We start from the raw sequence: 12,376 nt of genomic DNA, 5'->3' as shown, positions 1-12,376 counted from the left end.
CTCCCCTCCCTCGACTCCAGCCCCGCCGCAGGAGACCTCCCTCCTCTCCATCGACTCCAGCCCGCTGCCGCGGAGACGCGCACGGACCGCACTCGCTCTCTCTCCGGCCCGAAACGTCGATTCCTACTAACTCAAGGGAGGACGACGCCGACGTCGAGATCGCGCGCATCCAGCCCGAGATCCTGCGCCTCTCCTCCCGCTTCCTCCGCCTGCGCGTCTTCCGGGGCCACGACGCGCAGCCGGCCAGGACGGGGCCGCGGACGAGGGGGCTCAGCCTCGCCCCCTTCGATCTGGATGTCGTCGTCGCTCGCTGCTGTCACCACCGCCGCTGTCGGATGGGGTTGTCGCTGCTGCCTGGACTCGACCGCCACCGTCCCCAAGTGCCGCAGCCTCTCCTCCCAACGCCAAGCAAGCTGGAGCAGGTAACCACACCCTTTTTCATCTATTTGGATCGATTTGTTTGTAGACTGCTGCTGCTTACTGTCCCTGTTCGCCATGCTCTTGCTGTTGTTGCTCGCCAGTAGCTTCCCTATGCTGTTCATGTGCTGTTGCTGCTGCTTGATTATTGTTGCTGTTTGAACTGTTGATTGAATGCTTGATGCTTCATGTTAGGGATTGCCAAACCATAATGCTATTGGGAGTTAGCATTGCAGATTGGGTAAGAAAATTTCTTTGCTGTTTGTCAAGTACCAGTACTGGTTCACATTTGGCTGGAACCGATTACTGGTTCGTGCTCTCCCTCTCATCTTTGCCTACTGTCACCTCCAGATTACTTACTTGTTTGTTCGATATATTTGGAGCTGCAGGCACCCTCCGGGGATGAGGACGACAATCAGGGCATCCATGGTCGAGAGATCGGCTGCTTGGGTAAGCGGCACCCCCACATGGTCGCTTCAGTTTTCAAAGCCTTCTTTTTTGTTTGTGTGGGCTGGAAATGTGTGAGCTTTATATGCCACAAGGGTGTGCATTCACTGAAGAATTATTATATCTTGCGCATGGACTACTTAGCTGCTTTTGATATGGCGAGTGTTACTTTGAAGTCTTATATCTTCGATATTATGAATGTTTCAAGTCTGAACCTCCTATGTATGTGTATATTCTAAAAGTAGTATGTTCGTGCACATCTATTTTGAAGCCCTTCAGACCTTCACTTGCTGACATGAGTGACATCTAAGAATCAGAGTCCACTGATGAAGAATTAATTATAAATGCATTGTATATCCTTTATCTTGGGGGCTATTTGTTAGTCTTCTATGATATTAACTGTAAAATGCGTATTTTCATCATTTGACTGATAGTCTAATACTGAACTTAAACATGTATTCTTGGATGATGTCTTTTTTAAATGCTTGTTTACATCGGCATGTTGTATGACGTACCTTTTTTAGAAACTTATATGAGTAGTAACTACTTGTCACAGATCTCTGGTTGTTTTTCCTGATTTGTGTTGCACATTAATCCTGCTTGTCCTGGTCCTGTCCTTGATAAAGGTCTGTGTATCGAGTGTTTGCCAATTTAGTTCTGCCATGTTGAGTCCATGGACAAGTATGTATTATTATGTTTAGCTTTTCTTGATGTGTAGAATCACTTGTGTTTTTTATTTGCTTCGTTTGTCTCCTCTATTCTTTTGCCTGGGACCAGAGCAGTCCTTTGGTGTTGCTTGTGCCTTTGCTCGTTTGGTATATCTTCGCGTTCCTTTTATGTTATTTATCTCATGTGAGTAATTTTCCCGTTTGCATGTTTTGACAGATGAAGCGTTCTGTTACAGTTAGGCCAAAGGATGTGCTTCACTCTATTCTTGCTGAAGCTGGTTTACCCTAAGTGGAGTACAAGACCTACGCATCTTACCATGGTTGTGTCGGGGCTACTATTTACTTATGGCCATCGCAGTCGCGCTCGTTTGCGGCATCAATGCATATGGAGATCCATGGTGAACCAGTTGTGGATGTTGCTGTGGCCATGCAGAATGCTGCTACTCGGTGCTTGGAGCTTCTTCAAGACACCATGAGTATTGGATTTGATTGCCCTCAAATGCAAAAGATTAAGACCGAGATGAAGTACCTTTCAAGCAGTGTCACTGAGAAGAATCAAAATATAAAGGATCTGAAGACTAAGGTGGAGAAAAAGGACCAGCAGGTCAAGGCCCTTGGCAGGGGTTGGGGTTAATTTGGAGACGATGTGCTTGGTTTCGCAGGTCGTACTGATAAAGTGGCTGTCAATTAGCTGCCCTGCGGCTCTTCTCCTGTCGAGGGTGACGTGACCTGGGACTGCTATGGTCTTACTCAAGAAGCCAACAACCTTAACTATCTATCTATGATGTCAATTGATGCTGTCACTGGTGCTAAAAATGGTGTTGCTGCAGCGGCCAGATGCCATGGACCAATAGTGGTGCTATTCAGATATAAGTTTTAGTAGTCTATGCTCATTGAATTTTCTTTTGAAGCTAAAACATCAGTCTTCCATTTTGTATGTGAGTCTATTAGCTTAGAACGTGATAATTTAGGAGATAAGTAAAAGCATTGATACTTAGAAATAGTGGGAACAATGGTCCAAACATGTCAGGGTGTATTATCTCCAAATTAATGATGGTATATTCTTATTTCAAGCCTCACTAAGAAGTTGTTTCTTTATAGATAGAAATATTTGATGGCATGGTGATTCCTCTCTGCTGTAGATATATATTATCTTTTTTGCGGGGCAAACAATGCAAGAATTGTAGATATATATTATCAGCATAGTTGATAATTGCCAAGATCATCTAGGTGGATATATAAATTGTTGTTTGTCGGGAATTTTCTTTTGAGTTATTGGTTGACGCACACCTCCGGAAATGACCTTATTTGCCTTTTTATTTGGAAACTAATCTCTCCAGGTTTCAGGCACATATTATAACCAGGCTACTCTCAGTGCCTCCTTCTGTTAATAGGCAGCTATATCCAAGGTACCTATGTAAAAATTTCTTGAACATTTTGATATTTGGGCCAACAACCTTAACTATCTATCTATGATGTCAATTGATGCTGTCACTGGTGCTAAAAATGGTGTTGCTGCAGCGGCCAGATGCCATGGACCAATAGTGGTGCTATTCAGATATAAGTTTCAGTAGTCTATGCTCATTGAATTTTCTTTTGAAGCTAAAATATCAGTCTTCCATTTTGTATGTGAGTCTATTAGCTTAGAACGTGATAATTTAGGAGATAAGTAAAAGCATTGATACTTAGAAATAGTGGGAACAATGGTCCAAACATGTCAGGGTGTATTATCTCCAAATTAATGATGGTATATTCTTATTTCAAGCCTCACTAAGAAGTTGTTTCTTTATAGATAGAAATATTTGATGGCATGGTGATTCCTCTCTGCTGTAGATATATATTATCTTTTTTGCGGGGCAAACAATGCAAGAATTGTAGATATATATTATCAGCATACTTGATAATTGCTAAGATCATCTAGGTGGATATATAAATTGTTGTTTGTCGGGAATTTTCTTTTGAGTTATTGGTTGACGCACACCTCCGGAAATGACCTTATTTGCCTCTTTATTTGGAAACTAATCTCTCCAGGTTTCAGGCACATATTATAACCAGGCTACTCTCAGTGCCTCCTTCTGTTAATAGGCAGCTATATCCAAGGTACCTATGTAAAAATTTCTTGAACATTTTGATATTTGGGCTCAAGATTTCTATTTTCGGGAACAGACGACTTCATTAGTTAGTTGGCCCATGTATGTCATGTGTTTATCCAATATTTGGTCTGTTATTTTCATCTTTGGTTCCTACTTGAGAAAAAGGAGGAAAACCTACAGTTCAAAGCCTTTTATGAAATGGATGTCACTTTATTTTCCTGTAGCGTACTTCTTTGTCATCTAATATATGTCCCACATGTGATTTAAACAGTGCCTAGGATATGATTCGGCCCATACATCACTTTCTTTCTTAACCTATATGAGGAAAGAAGAAAACATGTATCAGCAAAATCTGCTTTCTGATTGATTTATTCAGGGTGAATGCTTTCTTTGTCCTGTTCTTGTCATGTGATGCATATGAATAAACAGATGTTTTATAACTGAATGTTCATTTGCATTTATGGTAAAAAATGCTCGTCTGCATTCATGTCAATCTTAATGCATAATGGTAATATGGAACCAGACTGTTCATTTTTCTTTTTATTACTACTGTTCTTTTCTTCATTTGAAGAAGATGGTACCTAATCAAACTATTTGTGTTTTATCGATATTTATTTACACTATTAAAATTGCAAATGGATTTCGCTCCATTACCTCGCTAGCGCACCATGTTGATGCACCACCATGTCAAATTATCCTCTGGGAGGTGTATCCATAACTATCCTTGCAAACTGATTTGGTCATGCTGAATTCTGTAAACTGATAATACGCAAATACAAAATTTTCCTAAAATAATAATAAAATATTGAGATGTTTTGATACAATTTAAAACTACTACCAAGGTCTTCGAATATTACAAATACATAGATATCCATTTATAGTGTGTAATACTAATGTACTACCAAAATTTGATATGTATATACTTATTGAATTAGGTGCTCTCTTATAAGTTACAATATTTTATATCCTAATCCTCTATAATGAGATCCCAACATACAGTGAGTACCATTCTTCAAGTTATTTGTATTACATTCTTTTTTCTGCACTTTAGATTCATCTGTTTTCTTACCTACTTATAGTGTCATAGGAACCTTTATTTTTGCTGGCCTGCATGAGAAGTGAGAATATTGATTCTTCATAAAGGTTGTGCTCTGCCTCTTCCTCGCTCAACAAGAGGAGGTGCAGCCACCAAGCCACGGTGCCGGTGGTGCGGTGCATGGCGGCCTCACCGGGTGGGTGACGACACCAGACACCGGAAGTTTTCGTGCAGCTATAGAATTATTTAGAGTATAGTTCCAGGACCTTACTCATGTGTTCTTTTTGTACGTGTATGGAAGTACAAGTACGCTATGGCTAATTTGTTCCCTCTTTTATTGTTGTTACCGTGTCCCATATCAGGTGTTCTTCGACTAAAATCAGGCTGCTCCTGCCGTGTCTACCAGTGAAATGCCTCCTTCCATGATAAAGCAGCCTACTCTTAGGTACTTGCACATGGTTGAACCATCGGTTATTCAAGCTATTTTAGTAGTGATTTGGTGCACCAACAAATAGATGTTCCTACCCTTTTAGAAAGTTTTAGCACGTGACAGGGGATCAAAAATTGATTTATTGTTTGTGTGCCGCCTAATTTGTTTTGCAGGTACAGATCTTGGTGTTGATTCTGCCTCACCTTTACAGCCGGCAGTGGTTCGGTTTGCTGCAGATTTCCTCGGTGTTCAGGTAGCACCCCTCCCCCATTTATTTTACTTAGGTTTGATGCATTTTAGGTATTGTTTGTTGTCGAATGGATTCAGAACCGTTGTATTGGCATAAAAAAATATATGGTGATGTATCGACACATTCCAAGTGTAGAATTACTTTATTATGCAAAACAAAGATAATCCTTGGTAGAAATATATTGTCAAATGTGTGCTGCAATTGTAATTAGAGATCGAGATCGGATCAGTATTTTGGTTTTTGTATTAGCAATTTCTTAGTGCCTTTCTTAGTGTGTGTACAGTTCTTCATAGATGTTTACTTTGGTGCCTGCTATTGGTCATAGTCGTAGGGATATTTACCTTACTAAAAGGGCAATGGCTCATTACATTGTTAATTTCAGTTGCTTGGTTCAGTGCCGTACAATATGATGCAGAAAACATAATAGTGGTTTTTATTCAGAGAAAGCACTTGATAGGAGGGGATTCAGAAGAAGCAACTAATAGATAGGGCGAGCCTTGCATGTATAAATGAAAAGATAATTTTGTTACCATGATTCAATTGCACATGTCTTGAGTTGGATCAACACGTCACATTTGATTTAGTGATTTGTCATGAGTGCTCTTGTGTGAGATTTAGTGATTTTGGAAGAGCATTGATTCAGAATTAACAAACTTCTTCGATATGGAAGAATATGTTATGTTGTTGTTGTTGAGATCTAGCTTTCTAATTGTTGATCCTCTTCTAGGAATGAGGTTTCATGGTTATTGGTGCCGTCAATTCGCAGGACAAAAGAATTTTGGGTTTCATGGCCTCATGACCTTGTTGATGGTTTTGTAGGAATTGTGCAGAGCATGAGGATGATGTAGGCCGCTGCGCCACCTCTCTTGTCATCCTGGTCACTGCCTAGCCAATTTCTTTGATTCAGAGGCTTGTGCCACTACAGGTCAGTGATTCTTATCCACTTGCCCATCGCAGTGTACCTTCACATTCTTGGTTATTCATTCTGGTTTGTCCATTGCTTCTGCAGGCGTTGCATGGCAATCCGCGCTTCTGCGAGCAACAACAAAAATAGGGCGAAACAAAGCAAGCACAAAAGAAGAATTGAGATGCTACATACAACCAATGGTATCCTTTTAACGCCGCCGCCGGGGTCCTTCCGCCTGAGCCAGGATCTCTTCTACCCTGCACCGCTGCTGTGAACTCATCCATGCTGACAGTCGGCTCCATGCTACAACTGCTGCAGCCTGCAGGTAGCATATCTATTGTTCTTTTTTCTCTACCTTAGTTTGTGCTTGCTCTGTTCCAGTTTTTGCAACAAGATAACCAATGTCTTGGGAAACCTTCAAACTGTATTTTATATATTGGTGAATTCTGCTTGAAGAATTCATGGCCCACTCCCTCTCTAAAACTTAATCAAATAAATATAATATTTCTCCTCTACCCTAGCTACGAGAAAAATCATCTATGTTAAATATATAATCTTTTCCTTTGTTGTGTACCACTTCTTTCAGAATATGACCCTTGTTTCCCTTTAGTTTGCATCACTTAATTCTTTGCTTGAGCGACGATTGTAGATACTTCCCTTGAAAAAATAAAGTTTTAGATACTTGATCCATGTTTACGTAAACAGTTTATGATGGTGGTTTGGTTACATGTTTGTGGCTGGAACATGTGTACATCAGAAACTTGAACTACAATATGGTAGACATGTACAGGACCAAGCAAGAAATCAGGAATGGTTAGGGCGCTATGCCTTGAAGAGAGCCAAAAGGAAGAGAGAGGCGAGTGTACATGTCGTGAAGACGGCAAGGTACCACTTCCATGACGATGTCAACATCGTCGTGGTCTATCTTCACCGGCACCGGCACCGGGGGCGCCGTCACATCAGGGTTACGGAGCAGTAATTGCAAACATGGAGGCCCAAATTATGATGGGTTACAGACTTTGCTTATAAGACAACATGAACTGACAACTTCAATTATAGCATATCTGGTATTTTCATATTATCTTTTGTCATGTGTAGAATACATGGTGTGATAGGGTCAGCGTTTGTATGAACTTTTGGTGGGTAAAGTGTTCTGTTTCTCAAGCAAGTTCATCATTGAACACAAAATTTTGATTGTGTTTTCCTGAGTTGTGAGACATGAATCTATTTTAAGGATGTTGTTGTATGAATACATATACTGAACCTGGATTAGTACTGACTTAACATTACTTGCTTGACCAAAACGTATGGACCGGCACCCTCGCGCCAAGGTGATTTCCCGTTTTGTGCACGTGAACAATCTTTGTTTCCAACTGGTTCTTCGGTGATTCTTCCTGTTATATATGAATCTCCTTTAGTTTTTTTTATATGGCTTCATTTCATTCTGTTTTAGCTTTACCTTACTTAGAGTTATTGATTTTACAGTCAGCTCCTGGCATCGATAAATCATGCTTTGTTTAGCTTACAACAACTTGACATTAACCCTGTTGGCTCACATACACAAAGTGTAACATTTGTCTATACTTTGTGATGCAATAGCTTCATGGGTGGGTGTTTCGAGGTTTCTCAGGTTGCAACGTTAAGCGAGTACCAATATTTTTAGTTACGTTCTGTCTGACATCTATTTATGGCTCCAGTTCATTCAGACGTTGTTAGTCCCATTTAGATACATGGTGGTAATATCATGCTTTCATTGCCCTTTTTATCGTCTGAATAGCAATTGAGTTACTAATAACTTAACATTACACGTTTGACCAAAACGTTCGGATAGGCACCCTCGCGCCAAGGCGCGTTGCCGATCTAGTCTCTGTGAAGGCAGCGATGAGGCTCGGCACCACATTGGCAAGTGCAAGCCTTAACCCAGCCGAGCATGGCTGCTCCCTACTTGATTCAGTTGCATGGGCATCACCGACAACACATCCTTGCAACCACGTGTTGCATGTCCTGAGCACAAACCTTCCGCGGCAGCGGAAATGTTCCTTGACTAATTTCTCAAAACCCTGAGGTGGCCGATGCAAAAGATGGAGCATGGTCCGAAGGGTGAGCAGGTAAGCATTCTCACCGTAGGGCAATGCATTGCGATGGCCCTCCGGTTTGCCGACTAAGGTCTCATATCCGGCCTCGTTGTAGTATGGTTGGGCGTTGAGGACGAGGCCCTGGATGGAGACAACGATTTGGAGGAGGCTCGACGTTGCCGGCGACCATAACTCGGTGCCCTCACTGTCGAATGTGCCCAGCAGGCTAAGACACACGGTACCAGACTCGTAGAGGTTGGGATTGAGGCGTAGACCGAAGGAGTGGTAGTACACTTGCGGTGGTGCAATCGGATAGGACGGTGGCAGCTGCAAGTCGAAGAAAAATAGGCCGTCATTGTACGGCGTCCCGCTCGCACCGACCATCACCAGCCGGAGCAGATCCATGCGGTTCTCGAACGCTCGCACATAGATGGTTTCTGCACATTGAAAAGTTAGGTATTCATTTCAACCATGCATTTTGTATTTCCACGTGCATTCTCATACCTGGTAAGTCATTCTCTAAAATTCTCCATTCCTTTTGCACTGCTTTGGCCCAATTCTTCCCACGACTACCGTCCTGCATTCCCTTGCACAAGACAATTCATTAGTATTCTATATGATATGATCATGCACTACATTTAGTAAAAATCGTCATATGATGACTTGTAACATGTAGTGTGGTCATTTACTTATATTATTATAAATCAAGGAATACAGTTGTGCAATAAAAAAATGTTATAGTAATACTTCCTCCGTCCGAAAATACTTGTCATCAAAATGAATAAAAGGGGATGTATCTAGACGTATTTTAGTTCGAGATATATCTCTTTTTATCTATTTTGATGACAAGTATTTTTGGACGGAGGGAGTATATAGTTACGCAGATGGATTCCAAGGATAGACAAACCATCTTGTGCATGCATGTAAACTTTTCTTCACTCTAACCTCAATGGCTTTCTTTCTTCTTTCAATTTATAATAAAACTACTATATAGTTCTATCGTCGGTGCCTCAAACAAATACTCCCTCCGTCCCAAAATTCTTGTCTTAGATTTGTCTAGATACGGATGTACCTAATAGTAAAACGTGACTTGATACATCCGTATTTGAACAAATCTAAGACAAGAATTTTAGGACGGAGGGAGTATAAAACTATAGTTACCTCATCCGTAGTGTCAAGGTAGTGGTGATCCGGAGGGGTAATCTGCAGTACATCAAAACGTGGAAAGCACAATGATTTGCTGCAACAATTGGTAGCGCCTCCAGCCTTCGTCCGCTCGGCAAAATTGTGGCCGTCGCCATTCAGCTCCACAACATTCCTGGCCACGGCAGCATTGGTGGTCTCCGTTGCAGCAGCACCATTGCTATCATCTTTAGCAGCCACTCCTAACTCCGTGCTTGGTGGTGACGACCGTGTTACCGGGCGGTTCATCAGGTACCCCTTGCCTCGAGCCACCATGTCACCGGTCAATTGGAGCAAAGAGTGAAATGCAAAGCTCAAAAGACTCGTCCTCGTCGCTGGCTGGTTGCCGCCTTCGACGTCGCTATCGCTGGCTGGATTACATAGGCCATTGTCCTAAAATAAGAGACCACATATGGCCATCAATTGAGATGAATACATTCAAGTGATGTTGTATAAATTGTATGAGGTATAATTTTATTTTCAGTATAAAATATGCGTCTAGCTAGCAGGTTGGTTTTTGTTTGGTGCCCGCAGGTCAGTACAACCCGAAGCACGTCCCCATTGTTTTTCGAAGTGGGTAGTGTTAGAAGGATAGGCATATACCATGTTCACCGCAGCAGCCGGTTCTTCTGGTGCATCGTCGATGCCATCTTCCTCCACCCAGTGGCCCATTTCAGTCAACAGATCCATGTAGTGCTCCTCCCTGACGACAGAGATCTCATTGGGCAATACCTACATCACACGCCCAATCCATTCAACAATTAAGTAATGAAGTAGAGTTGAGCCGAGAAAACGAGACCCGTAGAGTACTAATAGAAAATACATACCATTGATATGTTACCATCACCCCACTTGACTTGGATGTACCCACTAGAAACGTCAATAACACGTCCCACCCATGAAAGATCGGTGTTGCCCCGTAAAGGTGCCCTTCTGTCATTGGGTGATCTTGATGGTAGGAGGCGAATAACAATATCTCCGTAGTAAGCAGAGTGGTCATAGTCCCTTTTCAGGTCATACGCGCTCACGGTATCGTCGCACTCGACCTGCCTAGCCTTGTCAGGGCGCACCGATGCCTTGAACCACGATAGTTGAACAGTCTGGTCCTTGGAATGCATGCTCCTGACGACACCCACACGCATTGCGGATCTAATTCCATCATCAACAATGTGATTGTTGAAAATAGTAGATGCCATGCTACTATGATCGCCAGCAGCATCAATTGGAAGAACATTGCCAACGACTTGCTCCCCCGGGAAGAACTCATGCTCATTTACTATGCCAAAGGGGATGACTGTCGTTGAACGTATACCTTATTGCCGTGTGCCGTCCTGCCACAACACGTCGACAGAGGTGTGGGTCTTGGCAACAACCATGGGAAACTCCACCTCAACATGCCTCCTGACTTGTGGGCGTCGCGCCCGTCTGTGCCCCTGAAAGAAGACCTTCCTCAATTGTTTCTGATAAAACCACACATCCGTCTGCCTCGTGGACGATAACACATGAGCAGTTGGTGCTTCACACTCATCATCAATCACATCTTCCCCCTCCACCTCCTCCTCCTCCTCCTCATCGTCTTGATCATGAGCACAAGCTGCATCCCCATTAGCATCGCCGATTTTGGTGGAAGTAGGTTCACGAAAAAAGCAGGCATCAACTACCCCCCAACAACAATTGGATGCGGCACAAAAGAACGTAAGATCATCGACATTCTGGTAGGCTGGAGGAGCGGATGCATCGATGAGCCCCTTGTCTGTGCCACAATGCATCGACGCAATCCAGCAGACGAGGACGGTAGACGTTTTCACCTTGATGACGGTGCCTCCTATACGGTCAAGATTCCAGTAGCCATTTAGCCACAATGCCGCCTTGAAGAGGGAACAAGGGTCTGGTGCGGTGACGCGGACACCAGGGTAGAAGTGACTATTCATTTGTTGGCGATACATGCGGTTGCTGTCCATGTCGTCATCCACTCTTTTCAGCTTCTTGGACTCGGCGTCGATGACCCTGCAGACTGCTCCGTCATCGAACAGCACATCGATGTCGATTGACACCTCCACGACCCGGCCGAGCCACAGCCCGGACACGACGAAGTCGCCAAGGTTGAGGCTCCTGACGCGCCGCAGGCTAGACGGGGACACGCCCTTGATGACCTTGGTCGCCATGCCGCTCTTGTCGAAGTCCACCAGGTCGAGCACGGTGGTAACGCCGGTGACGATGCCGATCTGGCCGCCGACGTCGGACGCCGATCCGACCACCTGGCAGGGGTGCAGGTGGCTCCTATCGATCACCCTGATGTCGCCGGCGCTCTTATGAATGATAGAGTTATCGATGCGGAGGATCTCGATCGTGTCGACCGGGAGAGAGATCCTGGCGTCCAGGAAAACGAGGCCACGGTCGAGGACCCCGCGCCCGAAACTCACGAGGTCTAGCGAGTAAACATTGGGAGATGCCGTCGCCACGGCGTCCATCTTAACCGACTTTCCGGCAAGGGACGTGCAAACCTGATGCGTCGATCTCGCTGGAGGCAGCTACAGCTGATCGATTAGTCTGGCTGGAAACGCCCGGTGATGTTACAAGTTAGGAGGTAATACACGTATAAGTATATAGCATCAGCCGTCAAGTAGGATTAGAATTCGTATGCTACTCGGACAAGTACACCACGTTGTGCTTAAATCTAACACAGGTCGATGCTAACTTGCTAAGGATGGAAGCTGTCAGTGGCGGACCTAGGATCTAATTACTGGGGTGCCAAACATCATTATATAGGTAAAAAAGTCTTAGAGAAATTACATAAAAATAGTATGATTGTGCCTAAACGTTATAGTAAATCCAACAAATAGTCCAAAAAATAAAATAAAATGTATTATA

At 43.4% G+C, this 12,376-nt stretch overlaps 1 long non-coding RNA gene and 1 pseudogene across 18 annotated transcripts; one reads left to right on the top strand and one right to left on the bottom strand.

Annotated features, from left to right (window-relative positions):
• Nucleotides 1-6: 6 nt before the first annotated feature.
• LOC119365505 lies at nucleotides 7-7,537 on the top strand. Of its 18 annotated transcripts, none has more exons than XR_005175581.1 (11): nucleotides 7-422; nucleotides 613-658; nucleotides 807-867; nucleotides 1,750-2,941; nucleotides 3,571-3,632; nucleotides 4,769-4,912; nucleotides 5,024-5,106; nucleotides 5,265-5,344; nucleotides 6,161-6,266; nucleotides 6,351-6,573; nucleotides 7,029-7,537. It is a non-coding gene; the product is annotated as an uncharacterized LOC119365505 (long non-coding RNA). The 18 variants fall into 18 exon arrangements; XR_005175580.1 differs by having other exon boundaries at nucleotides 4,713-4,912; XR_005175577.1 differs by having other exon boundaries at nucleotides 4,705-4,912.
• A 513-nt stretch (nucleotides 7,538-8,050) lies between these two features.
• On the bottom strand, nucleotides 8,051-11,976 carry LOC119361125 (annotated as a pseudogene).
• Between the last annotated feature and the right edge of the window lie 400 nt (nucleotides 11,977-12,376).

Source organism: Triticum dicoccoides, chromosome 2B, assembly GCF_002162155.2.
Source record: "Triticum dicoccoides isolate Atlit2015 ecotype Zavitan chromosome 2B, WEW_v2.0, whole genome shotgun sequence".
In the NCBI taxonomy this organism is placed as follows: Eukaryota; Viridiplantae; Streptophyta; class Magnoliopsida; order Poales; family Poaceae; genus Triticum; species Triticum dicoccoides.
This window is presented reverse-complemented; position numbering and strand designations above follow the sequence as displayed.